The following is a 13,193-nucleotide window of genomic DNA, read 5'->3' as shown; positions in this document are numbered from 1 at the left end:
CTATCTTACCTATACTGGGGGAACCTACCTATCTAACCTACACTGGAGGCACCTACCTAACATATACTGGGGGAACCTACCTATCTAATCTACACTGGAGGCACCTACCTATGGGGAGACCCTACCTACCTAACCTACACTGGAGGCACCTACCTATACTGGGGGAACATACCTATCTAACCTATACTGGGGGCATCTATCTACAGTATCTATCTAACCTATACTGGGGGCACCTACCTGTGTAACCTATAGTGGGGGAACCTACCTATCTAACCTATACTGGGGGAACCTACCTATCTAACCTATACTGGGGGCACCTACCTATCTACCCTCCAAACAAAGCCCCCGGGCCCCAGGTGAGGAGCTTATTTATGTGAAATACTGCCTATTGAGTATATTAAAGTTATGCCACTGCTATGTTCATGTAAATTTCCATCATTTCAATCATACAATCATTTCCTCTTGGTGCCTAAGGGTGCCCCTGATCTCCCAGAAACCTAGAAACACCCCTGCTGGCCACTTATTGCTCAGTGCTGTCTCTTCTTCCGACAGCTACAGCATGTAGCCATGGCACTCTCTAGCCTCTCTGTCCAAGTGCAGACTGTCAGTCCTGTCCAGCTCAGCTTGCCAGTCATGTGCTGTTTAGTCAGTCCTGTCTAGCTCAGTTCATCAGTCCTGTGTTGTCAATCCATTGCTATCCAATCAGTGAGGTCCGGTCTGCTCAGTCCAGTCTTGTCAGTCCTGTCCCATCAGTCCGGACCAATTAGTCCTTTCCAGCCTACCCTGGCCCTCTAGTCCTGCCAGCCTTTTCAATTCCAACCTGTCAATTTGTCTATCCTTCCCTTCAGGGCCGGAGCTACCATAGGAAAAAATGGGCAATTGCCCAAAGGCCCCAGAGCCTGTAGGGGCCCCAAGGTGTCCCTCCCCCATCTTAACTGTTGCTCCCTAGGGACTCTGCAGAGTCTGTTAAGTTGGGAGGTGATTGGGGGAGGGTCAGCAGCCAGCTCAGGGGCCCAGGAGGGAAATTTGGCTGCAACAAATGGCCTCTAATGGTGCATTTTGGTTGGGGGTGTCTGTTGGGGGGGCCCCCAGGCTAATTTTGCCCTGGGGCCCAGTTGTTACTTGAACCGGCCCTGATTCCCTTACAGCAGGGTCCACCCCTCCTGTTCTTCCCTTTACTAGTGGGGCAGCCATGGGGGTTGTGACCTGGTGGGCACCAGGCAGCAAAGTAGTCAGTCACCCACTAGGGGTGATGGCTCATCATCCCTTGCAGGGTGCGCTGTGTGAAACTGAATAGTGACAAAACTGAGGTCCTTGTTGTCCAAGGCCATCAAAACAGCGCTAGTCTAAATCAACACCAATGAGGATAGGAAATTCAAACATAAATAGCTCTGACTTTGTGCACTGCCTTGGTGTGCTAATCGATGGGGACTTGAGCTTCAGAATCCAAATCTCAGCTGTAGTCAAACATTCCTACTGTCATCTGAGGAACATTGCAAAAAATACATCTAATTTCCCCAAAGGATACATATACATCTCATTCCCCCAGAGGATCTTTCAATCCTAGTTCATCACATCATGGCTGAACTACCGTAAAGCCCTCTATACAGGCCTTCCAAACAAGGACCTGTACTGCCAGCAATTAGTACAGAATGCTGCTGCCAGATTGCTAAGAAACGAACCTTGCCACCGTCACATTAAACCGATTCTTCACTTACTCCACTGTATACCTGTAAAATGGAGATCGGATAATCTTTAAGTTTGAACTGTTGACATTTAAATCCCTATACAATTTGGATGCTGGATACGTGAAGGACCTGCTGAAACTGCAAGACACCTCCCACAACCTCAGATCAGTAGGATCCATAAACTTGGTCACTCCCAGAGTGCACCTCAAAACCTCTGGAATCAGAGCTTTCTTTCATACTGCCCCTACCCTTTGGAACACCCTAACACACCCAGTAAAAACATCCACATTTCTGGAGTTATTCAAATGTAGGCTGAAAAGAAACCTGTTTAGTCTGGCATTTGCGGACTTGTCGAATTTTTCTCTATACCACAATTTAACATTCAACCAATTACTGGTTTGATCCATGCTTACGCATTTTGAGTCGTATGGGAGAAAAGCTCTACACAAATGTTGTTTGTTGTTCATTGCTCTACTCTTTTATGCCACTTCAAAGGGGCAAATAAATGTTATTGCAAGTATAGTGTTAACCTATAGCCAATTACAGCAATCTAGTAACTTATATGAATGCTGGTTGAGTGGCCTCCGCAAGGAAGAGGGGGGGGGGGGGGGGGAGAGATCAACTTCTAAGGGCTGGTTTACACTGGCAGTAAACATAATGGTTGTGGCACTTACACAATGTTTGTTGTTCAAATGCTGTCGGTTCAAATGAATGAAAGTACTTGTCTTGTCCAGGACACTACATATAGTGTCCAGGATTGGCTACTTTCGACACCTCTGTGTCCTCCCAGGGGGCTTAAACACTTCACCCCAAAGGAGTTTTTACCCTAACAGACAAGAGTGATTTTCACCTTTCAGTGCTCATCCCTTTCATTTGCCAATAGCTTAATCACTACTAATCACAATGAAATGAAGTACATCTTGTTTTTTCACCACAAATTAGGCTTTTTGGGGTTGATATTTGTTTTCAGTAATTACTTTATTTTCTATGCATTTTAAAGGGAATTTTAAAACAAGGAAAACAATGTAAAAAATACACTATTTCTCCAATTTCATCCCCTATAGTTTTAAAATATACACTGCTACTGTACATAAAATCCACGCATCTTATCTGCCTATTTGTCCTGGTTATCACAAGATTTTAATTATGTCCCTAGTACAAAGTATGGTGACAATATATTATTTGAAATTAAAGGTGTGTTTTTTCTATGTGTTTTTTTTTTCACTGATCTCACGTGCACGGCAGCAGTAGCAGCACTGTTTGACTTATAAAATTGTCCTGGAACCGGTGAAGGGAACCTAAACTGAGAAGGATATGGATTTTTCCTTGTAAAATAATACCAGTTGCCTGACTCTCCTGCTGATCCTGTGTCTCTAATACTTTTAGTGACAGCCCCTCAACAAGCATGCAGATCAGGTGCGCTGACTGAAGTCAGACCGGATTAGCTACATGCTTGTTTCAGGTCTGTGACTCAGCCACTACTGCAGATAAAGAGATCAGCTGGACTGCCAGGAAACTGGTATTGTTTAAAAGGAAACATCCACATTCCTCTCAGTTTAGGTTCCCTTTAAGAGGCTCTAGCAGGAAGTTTTAATACACCTGCTTGTCATTAAGTAGTTAAATGTGATGGGACAACCAAATGATATCGAACAATGCCAAATGCGTTTCTTCTCGGTTGCAGAGAAATGTTTTTTGCATCAGCTAAACGTGACATCCCGAACCTCTGTTTGAAAAGGTTCTAAGGCCCAGTGCACACCAAAACCGCTAGCAGATCCGCAATATGCTAGTGGTTTTGGGAGCTGATTTCAGAGCGATTCTAGGTATATTTAGAGAGGTTTTCTAAACATACCTAGCGGTTTTGGGTGCGTTTTTGTGTAGCAGATTACACATATTGTTACAGTAAAAGCTGTTACTGAACAGCTTCTGTAACAAAAATGCCTGGCAAACCGCTCTGAAGTAGCGTTTTTCAGAGCGGTTTGCGTTTTTCCTATACTTTACATTGAGGACGAAACGCTTCCGAAAACCGCAAACACGCAGCAGGAGGCGCGTTTGCAGCTTGGCAAAAACCTCAAACCGCCGGTGTGCACCATCCCATTGCAATACATTAGCCAAGCGTTTTTCCAGGCGGATGCGGCCGGCGGATCGCTCCAAAAACCGCTCGGTGTGCACTAGGCCTAACTCTCCCTGCATTTGTCCAATACTGGCCCCCCTCTGATGATCCTCTGAAAGCCCTGGTGCACACCAGAGGAGTTTTTCTGAGCGTTTTGAGTTTTTAAATCTGCTGCTAATGTTATCCTATGTGTCTGTGCACACTGGAGCAATGAGGTTTTGTAAAAAAAAACCATAGCATTACATTGGGAAGAGCTTTTGAAACCTCTAGCGTTTGGGCGTTAGAGGTTTCAAAAACTCTTCCCAATGTAATGCTATGGGTTTTTTTTTACAAAACCTCATTGCTCCAGTGTGCACAGACACATAGGATAACATTAGCAGCAGATTTAAAAACTCAAAACGCTCAGAAAAACTCCTCTGGTGTGCACCAGGCCGAAGCCACTGCTCCCAATGCTGTATTTAGAGAGTGATTTCTGGTGCCTAGAATCCCCCCACAGCATGGTCCTCCTAATTCCTAAAAGCACACACTTCCTCAAATAAAAGAAAAACAAAATCTATTACCCTTTGGTATGTGAAATCACCTGTTGCTCACTGGGAGACTGGGATGGATGTGATAGCTGGAGAAGCTTGAAAAGACAGGTTAATATACCAGCTGCACTTCTTTGGTTGCTGCATTGCTTTTGCATTTGAGGAAGTGCAGCTGGCACAAGTGGGAGGGGTTAAAGAGGAACTCCAGTGAAAATAATGTAGTAAAAAAAGTGCTTCATTTTTTACCATAATTATAAATAAATGATTTAGTCAGTGTTTGCTCATTGTAAAATCTTTCCTCTCCCCGATTTACATTCTGACATTTATTACATGGTGACATTTTTACTGTGGGCAGGTTATGTAGCTGCTCCTAGCTGTTTTGGCTGTTAGAGACAGCTGTAAACAGCTAATGCCTGTCTGGGAACATTGTTACATTGTGGCAGTTTGCCCAGAGTACCGCGGTACTCAGAGCTTCTTGTGGGAGGGGTTTCAGCACAAAATCAGTCATACAGCGCCCCCTGATGGTCTGTTTGTGAAAATCATTATATTTCTCATGTAAAAGGGGGTATCAGCTACTGACTGGGATAAAGTTCAATTCTAGGTTGGAGTTTCTCTTTAAGGGGGAAGCACTTAATGACAAAACCTGCTATGAATCGGAATAAACAGGCACTAAGGCCTAGTGCACACCAAAAACCTCTAGTAGATCCTCAAAACGCGTTTTGAGGTTTTTGAGGCATATTTTCAGAGCGATTCTAAGCATGTTTTCTAAACATGCCTAGCGTTTTTTGGAGCGTTTTTGTGTAGCAGATTACAAATATTGTTACAGTAAAGCTGTTACTGAACATCTACTGTAACAAAAACACCTCAAAAACCGCTCTGATCTAGTGGTTTTCAGAGTAGTTTTCCGCTTTCCTATACTTTAACATTGAGGCAGAATTGCCTCAGAAATCTAAAAAATGTTGCAGTCCCTGAGTTTGAGTTTGTGGAAAAAACAAACCTCTCTGGTGTGCACCATCCCACTCACTTTCATTAGCCAAGCTGTTTTCTCCCTGCAAGTGTTTTAAAAAACTTTCCAGAACCGCTCTGGTGTGCACCAGCCCATAAACTTGTAGTGCAATACTGTGCATTAAAATGCCTCTGTTACATTGCACTGTAACACCCTACTGTGAACCTAGCCGAAGGCTGGGTTCACACTGTGCATTGTGTTGTGTTCTATGTAACAGCAGAAATGCAATGGAATGGAAAAGTGGTGTCAAAAACCTGAGCGGTTCTTGCCTTTTTCATGATTCTTAACTCAGTAAAGGACCAGCCCTTAAAGCGTTGCTATCATATAAATCCGGCATAGTGGGGTCTGAACCCTCTATAACAGTAATTATATATTGACGGTATACCTTGAAATTAATCAGAGCACTCAGTATATGATTTTATATAAAAATTGTATTTGCTTATTATACAGCATATATACAAAATATGAACAGTTCCAAGTAGTGTTTCCTTCTAACAGTATTCCATCTTATCAAGGATTTATAGCCTAGCGTTCATCAATCTTCTAAGTACATTCAAAAAAGAATATAACAGTTGTGTTATGTAGAATAAGCTCAAAAGTAGTCTCATCTGTATCAATAGCTGTGTATAACGTGTAGTAATCTTCTTAAAGAAATAGCATAAAAAATAGCTTCTAAAAAAACTTCTTGCTAACATCTTAATAAAACTTAATGCTGAAAAATTAATAAAGTAAATCACCAGAATATTAAGCATATTACCCCTTCTCTGTCATCTCTTCAGCATCTAGAACCACTTGTGGGAAGGTAGCTTTTGCCTGATGTGTCTTCTCAGGAGATTGTTGGGCTTCTGCAAACTATGAGCTTTCAGCTTTTACTTTTATAGGGGTTGGAGGCAATATGGCTGCCTAATCTGGACTTTCCCTGGATCCCAGGCTCTGATTGGCTAAAGCTTTTGTGCGTCAAACGCTATCTATGTTTTGAATACCTAAATCACAATATTATTGTTTATAAATTCTTAATTACCTTATCTTGTGGGAATTTACGTCATTTGGAGTGCTTGACATTTGATATAGGGTCATTTCTGACGCACTTAATTAAAAATGGATGTCAACAGCCATCTTATCTGTTGGCTGACCCAGAAATGGAGACTAAACAATATCATTCATGACACATTTCTGATAAAGTGTTAACTGCTAATTATGTTGGAATGTCTTGGTACTTCTCCAGACATGAGATTGGTCAGGTTGACACTGTAACCAGACCTGTGAGAGTCTTCAGCAATTTAAGACTTATTGAAACATACAAGGCTTCTAATATACTTATTTAAATATAAAGCTTATTATATAATTCTTCTTAAAACAATTAATCATAAAAGAAGTAATTGCACATTAAATCTTGATAATATAAAATCCTTTTCCATATATTTGTCTTTCTGATGAAGAAATAAATATCTAATTTCAACCGGCAGAGGTCAACCTTTCATAACAAATAACAAACAGTATTAAAAATGTTGACGCCAGGTGGCATCATTGAATCATCTTTAACTAATTGGGAAAACCCCTTGTTTTATATTTTATATCTTTCATATTTTGACTTTATCTGTCTGGGAAACTTTTATCTTTTCTTGCTAAATCAGCAGTAGGAGGCGCCCTTGTTGTATTGTCTGCAATTAAGCTTACATATAACAAATAAGGTATGTTGTCGATTGCCAACCTTAGGAATGGACACTCCACTCGGTAGAATTGATGTAATTGTTTATTGGTGATAAGCACTTAGGACAACGCGTTTCGCGGCATGAACCGCTTCATCAGGTCAATATAGTGCTTTAAAAAGAAGATTGGCAACAATAGATGCTTCAGTATACCACAGTAAAATTATATAGTTCAAATACACATTTGTAATAAAAGTAGGTGTCATATACATATATGTGCACAATTGGTGAATAAAAGCATCAAACTAGTAACAAATCCGGATATATCTATAAAATTGATAACCTACATGTTAGATGGCATTAATAACCTAAAAAAATAAAGATACAAATCACATAAATAATAAAACATTAAAAATGTATATATAGTTAGTGACAGGGAAGGTTGTTATTCCTCCCTGTCAGTCCCTGAGGAAATGGGATGCAAGGGTACCTGGGGTAAAAATCCCCTGTTCGGGAGTGCCTGGGGTAAAAGTCCCCTGTTCAACAAAAGTAAGCATAGACAGCTATCTGCTATATGGGCATAGTCTATGCTTACTTTTGTTGAACAGGGGACTTTTACCCCAGGCACTCCCGAACAGGGGATTTTTACCCCAGGTACCCTTGCATCCCATCAGGGACTGACAGGGAGGAATAACAACCTTCCCTGTCACTAACTATATATACATTTTTAATGTTTTATTATTTATGTGATTTTTATCTTTATTTTTTTAAGTTATTAATACCATCTAACATGTAGGTTATCAATTTTATAGATATATCCGGATTTGTTACTAGTTTGATGGTTTTATTCACCAATTGTGCACATATATGTATATGACACCTACTTTTATTACAAATGTGTATTTGAACTATGTAATTTTACTGTGGTATACTGAAGCGTCTATTTTTGCCAATCTTCTTTTTAAAGCACTATATTGACCTGATGAAGCGGTTCATGCCGCGAAACGCGTTGTCCTAAGTGCTTATCACCAATAAACAATTACATCAATTCTACCGAGTGGAGTGTCCATTCCTAAGGTAGGCGATCGACAACATACCTTATTTGTTATATGCCAAATAGAAATAGAGGCGCCAAAACAGGATAAGATAAATTAAAAACCGTTTAAAATGAGGGGGTGGGTGAAACCACTACCCTCAAAAGATGACCAGGCTAGATACAAGCCGTAATAACAAACAGATATTTATTGGTCTCCAAAAATAATGCAACGCGTTTCACGGGCACACATCCCGCTTCATCAGGCAATCTGGGGTAGGAGAACACTGGGGAAAAGAGAAAACAGAAAAAACAATGCTAGGAGGTACTCAAATATTTTCGTCACAATTTTTCATATCACCCTTATCATCGTTCTAATAAAATTCCATCTGGTTTTGTGGGTAATTGGTTGTGATGTATATAGAGTAAAAACTATCCATGTGACATAATAGGATCAACTGGTAAAAATATGTCCAACCACCCTGTGGTGGAGAACGTTTGTATGCATGTATATAGTTAGCAACTAGTAAGGCAATGTTGTCCATGCACGGCGGCATGTGAAGGTATTAATGTAAAAAACCGTGACACTTACCAGTTGTGGGTCAATTGTGAGCTTGAGCGCCTCTGTGGTATGGATGCGCTCTCCTTGGATCTTTTTATTAATTGGCTGATCACTGGATCTCCCGCCGAGCGGGTCTGGGGGCCGGAAACGGATTTGACGCATGGGCAGCACCATGTGTCATGAGTACACTAAATCACAGTAAAGGATAGGGCCGCGCAAAGTCGCTTCACCCGGACGCAGTTACGCAGCATGCGCACGCGTCACGGTGTGAGAGGTGATGTGGGCGGGTGCGTATGCCAGCGGCGACGCCTGTAAACAGGCGTCATAATACGGAGAGTGATGTGGGTGGGTGTGTGTGTGCGGGCGGCGGCGCATGCGTCTAGGCTGAGAGAGGCGCCGCCATCACCATCAGTAATAAGGGCAAATTGCCCTACTTGCTCGAAGGGGGGTCAAGCTATAACTCATATAGGAAAGAAGTGATCAACAACTATTGGAGGCTCAAGGGGGTCCATATGTGGTTGGGACTAAGTCATCAATTGTATAGTTGTAGGTAGCCTGTATCGCTGTAATAACAGTGTCATGATGTGGCTGTGTGGCTGTCTAGAAGTTCTGCTGCCTCCCGCTGGTTTAAGATTGTATTACACCTGTGTCAGAACAATATTGGTTAGACTGGTTAACTGGTTAGAGACAGGATCGGACAACACAAGAGAAATATCGCCAAAAAATATCCCTCACATAGTGTATCCAAGCATTACAGTACCCATCATAATGGAGACCCCAAATCCCTCAGGGTCACGCTCATCGAGCAGATACAAACCACAAATATTTCTGAGGCGATACGGACAAGAGAAATGTATTGGATCCAGACACTAAGAACCCTTGTTCCAGAAGGGTTAAACGAAGTGCTGGAAAAACTATATTAAATTATTAGACCTAAACGTTTTCATTTTAGTCCTCTCTTTAATTTCTCATTATTTTTAATTTTTTATTTTAATTTTTAATTTTTAAAGAAATGTCTTCCTGTTTACCTCATATTGTATTTTAAAGTCTGTGATGGCTCAATTTTATAGGTTATATGTATTTTGTATTATAGTGTATTTTATACTGTACATTTTATGCTTTAATACCTACTCTGGAGGGTACCTCCCCTATTTTTAACATCATGATGTCATCATATACAATTAATAACACCTACAAGAACTATTTACAGACAGGTACATGAAGAGAATGTTTTTTCCTAATTTAAATACAGTGCCTTATATTTGATATTGTTCTGACACAGGTGTAATACAATCTTAAACCAGCGGGAGGCAGCAGAACTTCTAGACAGCCACACAGCCACATCATGACACTGTTATTACAGCGATACAGGCTACCTACAACTATACAATTGATGACTTAGTCCCAACCACATATGGACCCCCTTGAGCCTCCAATAGTTGTTGATCACTTCTTTCCTATATGAGTTATAGCTTGACCCCCCTTCGAGCAAGTAGGGCAATTTGCCCTTATTACTGATGGTGACGGCGGCGCCTCTCTCAGCCTAGACGCATGCGCCGCCGCCCGCACACACACACCCACCCACATCACTCTCCGTATTATGACGCCTGTTTACAGGCGTCGCCGCTGGCATACGCACCCGCCCACATCACCTCTCACACCGTGACGCGTGCGCACGCTGCGTAACTGCGTCCGGGTGAAGCGACTTTGCGCGGCCCTATCCTTTACTATGATTTAGTGTACTCATGACACATGGTGCTGCCCATGCGTCAAATCCGTTTCCGGCCCCCAGACCCGCTCGGCGGGAGATCCAGTGATCAGCCAATTAATAAAAAGATCCAAGGAGAGCGCATCCATACCACAGAGGCGCTCAAGCTCACAATTGACCCACAACTGGTAAGTGTCACGGTTTTTTACATTAATACCTTCACATGCCGCCGTGCATGGACAACATTGCCTTACTAGTTGCTAACTATATACATGCATACAAACGTTCTCCACCACAGGGTGGTTGGACATATTTTTACCAGTTGATCCTATTATGTCACATGGATAGTTTTTACTCTATATACATCACAACCAATTACCCACAAAACCAGATGGAATTTTATTAGAATGATGATAAGGGTGATATGAAAAATTGTGACGAAAATATTTGAGTACCTCCTAGCATTGTTTTTTCTGTTTTCTCTTTTCCCCAGTGTTTTCCTACCCCAGATTGCCTGATGAAGCGGGATGTGTGCCCGTGAAACGCGTTGCATTATTTTTGGAGACCAATAAATATTTGTTTGTTATTACGGCTTGTATCTAGCCTGGTCATCTTTTGAGGGTAGTGGTTTCACCCACCCCCTCATTTTAAACGGTTTTTAATTTATCTTATCCTGTTTTGGCGCCTCTATTTCTATTTGGCATATCTTGTCCACCCCAGGTGGAGGGGTTTATCCCCATTTTTCTACTATAGAGAGCGACTTTTTATGCCTGAGTGGGGTCAGGTAGATAATTCTCCCCACTTGTCATTACAGTGGTCGCCTATGTGGTGACCCATACTTGTGAGTATATTCTCATTCAAATTACTTTTTTTCATATTGGCGAAACATACTACGCTCTCGGTCTTTGTTTTCTGTTTTTTCAAGCTTATTTGTTATATGTAAGCTGAATTGCAGACAATACAACAAGGGCGCCTCCTACTGCTGATTTACCTTGAGTTTAACATCCCACACCAGTGGGAGTGTTACTTTTGCCACAAACTTGTGGCAAATAAAGTTTTTTCGAAGGAGCTGCGACCACCTATCCCAAAGACCGAGTGGGGGCGGGCTTTCCCCACATGTTTATCTGAGTGGTTGCCTCCCCAAGCAACCCACACTTGTGAGTAGTATTATTTGTATATCTTAACCAGATTGCAAAAGATAATACACTATAGGAGCTCCCGGTGTCTCTGTGGTTTTTTCTTTTTTCTACTTAGTATCTTTTCTTGCTGGCTGTAGTGGCCTTCAAGCCAAGGAACATGTCAACAATTCTTCCAGAACCGAAACAATCCTACGAGAATGTTTTACTGTCTCATCTTTCACGGGTAGAATACAGCTTTTAAAAGTATTAAATTATATTATATAGGGTTTAACAGTAACTATTTCTTTCTTTAGAAGGACTGTATTGATCATTAATATTTAGATTAATAATATCTGTGTGCAAGAATTAAGAAAATGTGCATATATAATTACTGCAGTAATGTGAGTTTAACTTGCTTCTCTGTCTTAACACAGAAGCCTCTTTAAATGTCAAGGCCACGCACTAGCATAAACAAGAATGCTCTGACTTTTTGTAACTAGAATAATCTTATAGGCCTCACAGCCTGGAATATGTTATGTCACAGAGCAATATAAAGTACTCTAACTTTTCACTTTACAATGAAATTTTGCATAGAACATTAAAACTTAACACATATACATATGACATCTTTTCCTGCATAAATAAAACCACTAGAATTCTGACAGTGGCACCACATGTTATCCACGCATTGCAGGAAAGCAGGAATGGAACAGAAGAGTTGCCCCGCACGTTCTATGACCAATGCATCGCAAACAGTGAAGCACATAGTCAATGAAAAGTGTGCTTCACTGCAATTGTCTACATGTGTGCTTTTCTGTAACACAAGCATTTTGATGCTGCAAACCATTATGCCGCAACACATGCATTGGTGGTGCATTGCAGTGCAGAAACCGGCAAGCTGAGTTACAATGCAGTCGTTACGCTGCACTGCAACAAACCACAATAAACATAACATTAAGGTGGCTAGGTAGGCCAGTAACCATTTCAAAAAGAGTGATGAGCAATACAAAGTTTAAAAAAAAAAAGACATCAATGTGGAGGAGTGTATGAGACGCACCAGAGCTTATAAATGGGTGTTGGAGTAATTAGGATGTTTTTGTTCAAACAAACAGTAAAGAGTATGTTCATTAGGAAAGTGAATAAACATGTATTTTATCAATAAAATGGTGTGTGGTTTCTTGTAGTTTCAGTACATATTGCAAAATCTTAGAAGAGTTTTACCAAATTGGATGAAGCACGACCACTACAGACAAGCCCAGCACACTCAGTGCAGCTAATAAAGGCACTAAACAGTACTATCTCTCACTGAAGATGGTTAGCAGTGCTACACCACTCCCATCTCTGAACAATCTGACTAAACAATTATTTGTTGCTTAAAAGATTATTGACTGTGGCTCAAAGGGAATTGAATCAATCAATAACACAGGAGGAGCTACATCAGGCAATCAGTTCCCTGAAGACTGGCAAACTGCCAAATCCAGGCAAGTACACATCATCTAAGTTCCACGTGTATGAAGCACTTGCTAAACTTTATAATCAGGAACTAGACAATGAGAAAAGGACAAATGAAGCACTGAACTCAAATAAAACATTTGTACTCATTGGAAAACTGAAAAAGTCAATCATTCTGGCATGAAAAAAGCTTTGAACGAGAGAAGAAAAAATCTGAGAATGAAATAAAAAAAATATATACATTGAGGGATGAGTGAACTTAATCTAAGTCTGAGAGACCAGCGTCAGGGTAGGAACATGCTAGGCAGTGCATGAAAGTTAACATTTTGCTGCATGTGCA

General features: G+C 41.1%; 1 long non-coding RNA gene across 1 annotated transcript in view; it reads left to right on the top strand.

The window, feature by feature from the left end:
* The window catches only part of LOC137517690 (uncharacterized), a 72,824-nt gene extending 59,831 nt beyond the window's left edge, over positions 1 to 12,993 (top strand). Inside the window, exon 4 of the long non-coding RNA XR_011020625.1 lies at positions 12,586 to 12,993. This is a non-coding gene — a long non-coding RNA (uncharacterized lncRNA). The remainder of the gene's footprint in view (positions 1 to 12,585) is intronic.
* Positions 12,994 to 13,193: the final 200 nt, after the last annotated feature.

The sequence above is a fragment of the Hyperolius riggenbachi genome, chromosome 5, assembly GCF_040937935.1.
Source record: "Hyperolius riggenbachi isolate aHypRig1 chromosome 5, aHypRig1.pri, whole genome shotgun sequence".
Lineage (NCBI taxonomy): Eukaryota > Metazoa > Chordata > Amphibia > Anura > Hyperoliidae > Hyperolius > Hyperolius riggenbachi.
This window is presented reverse-complemented; position numbering and strand designations above follow the sequence as displayed.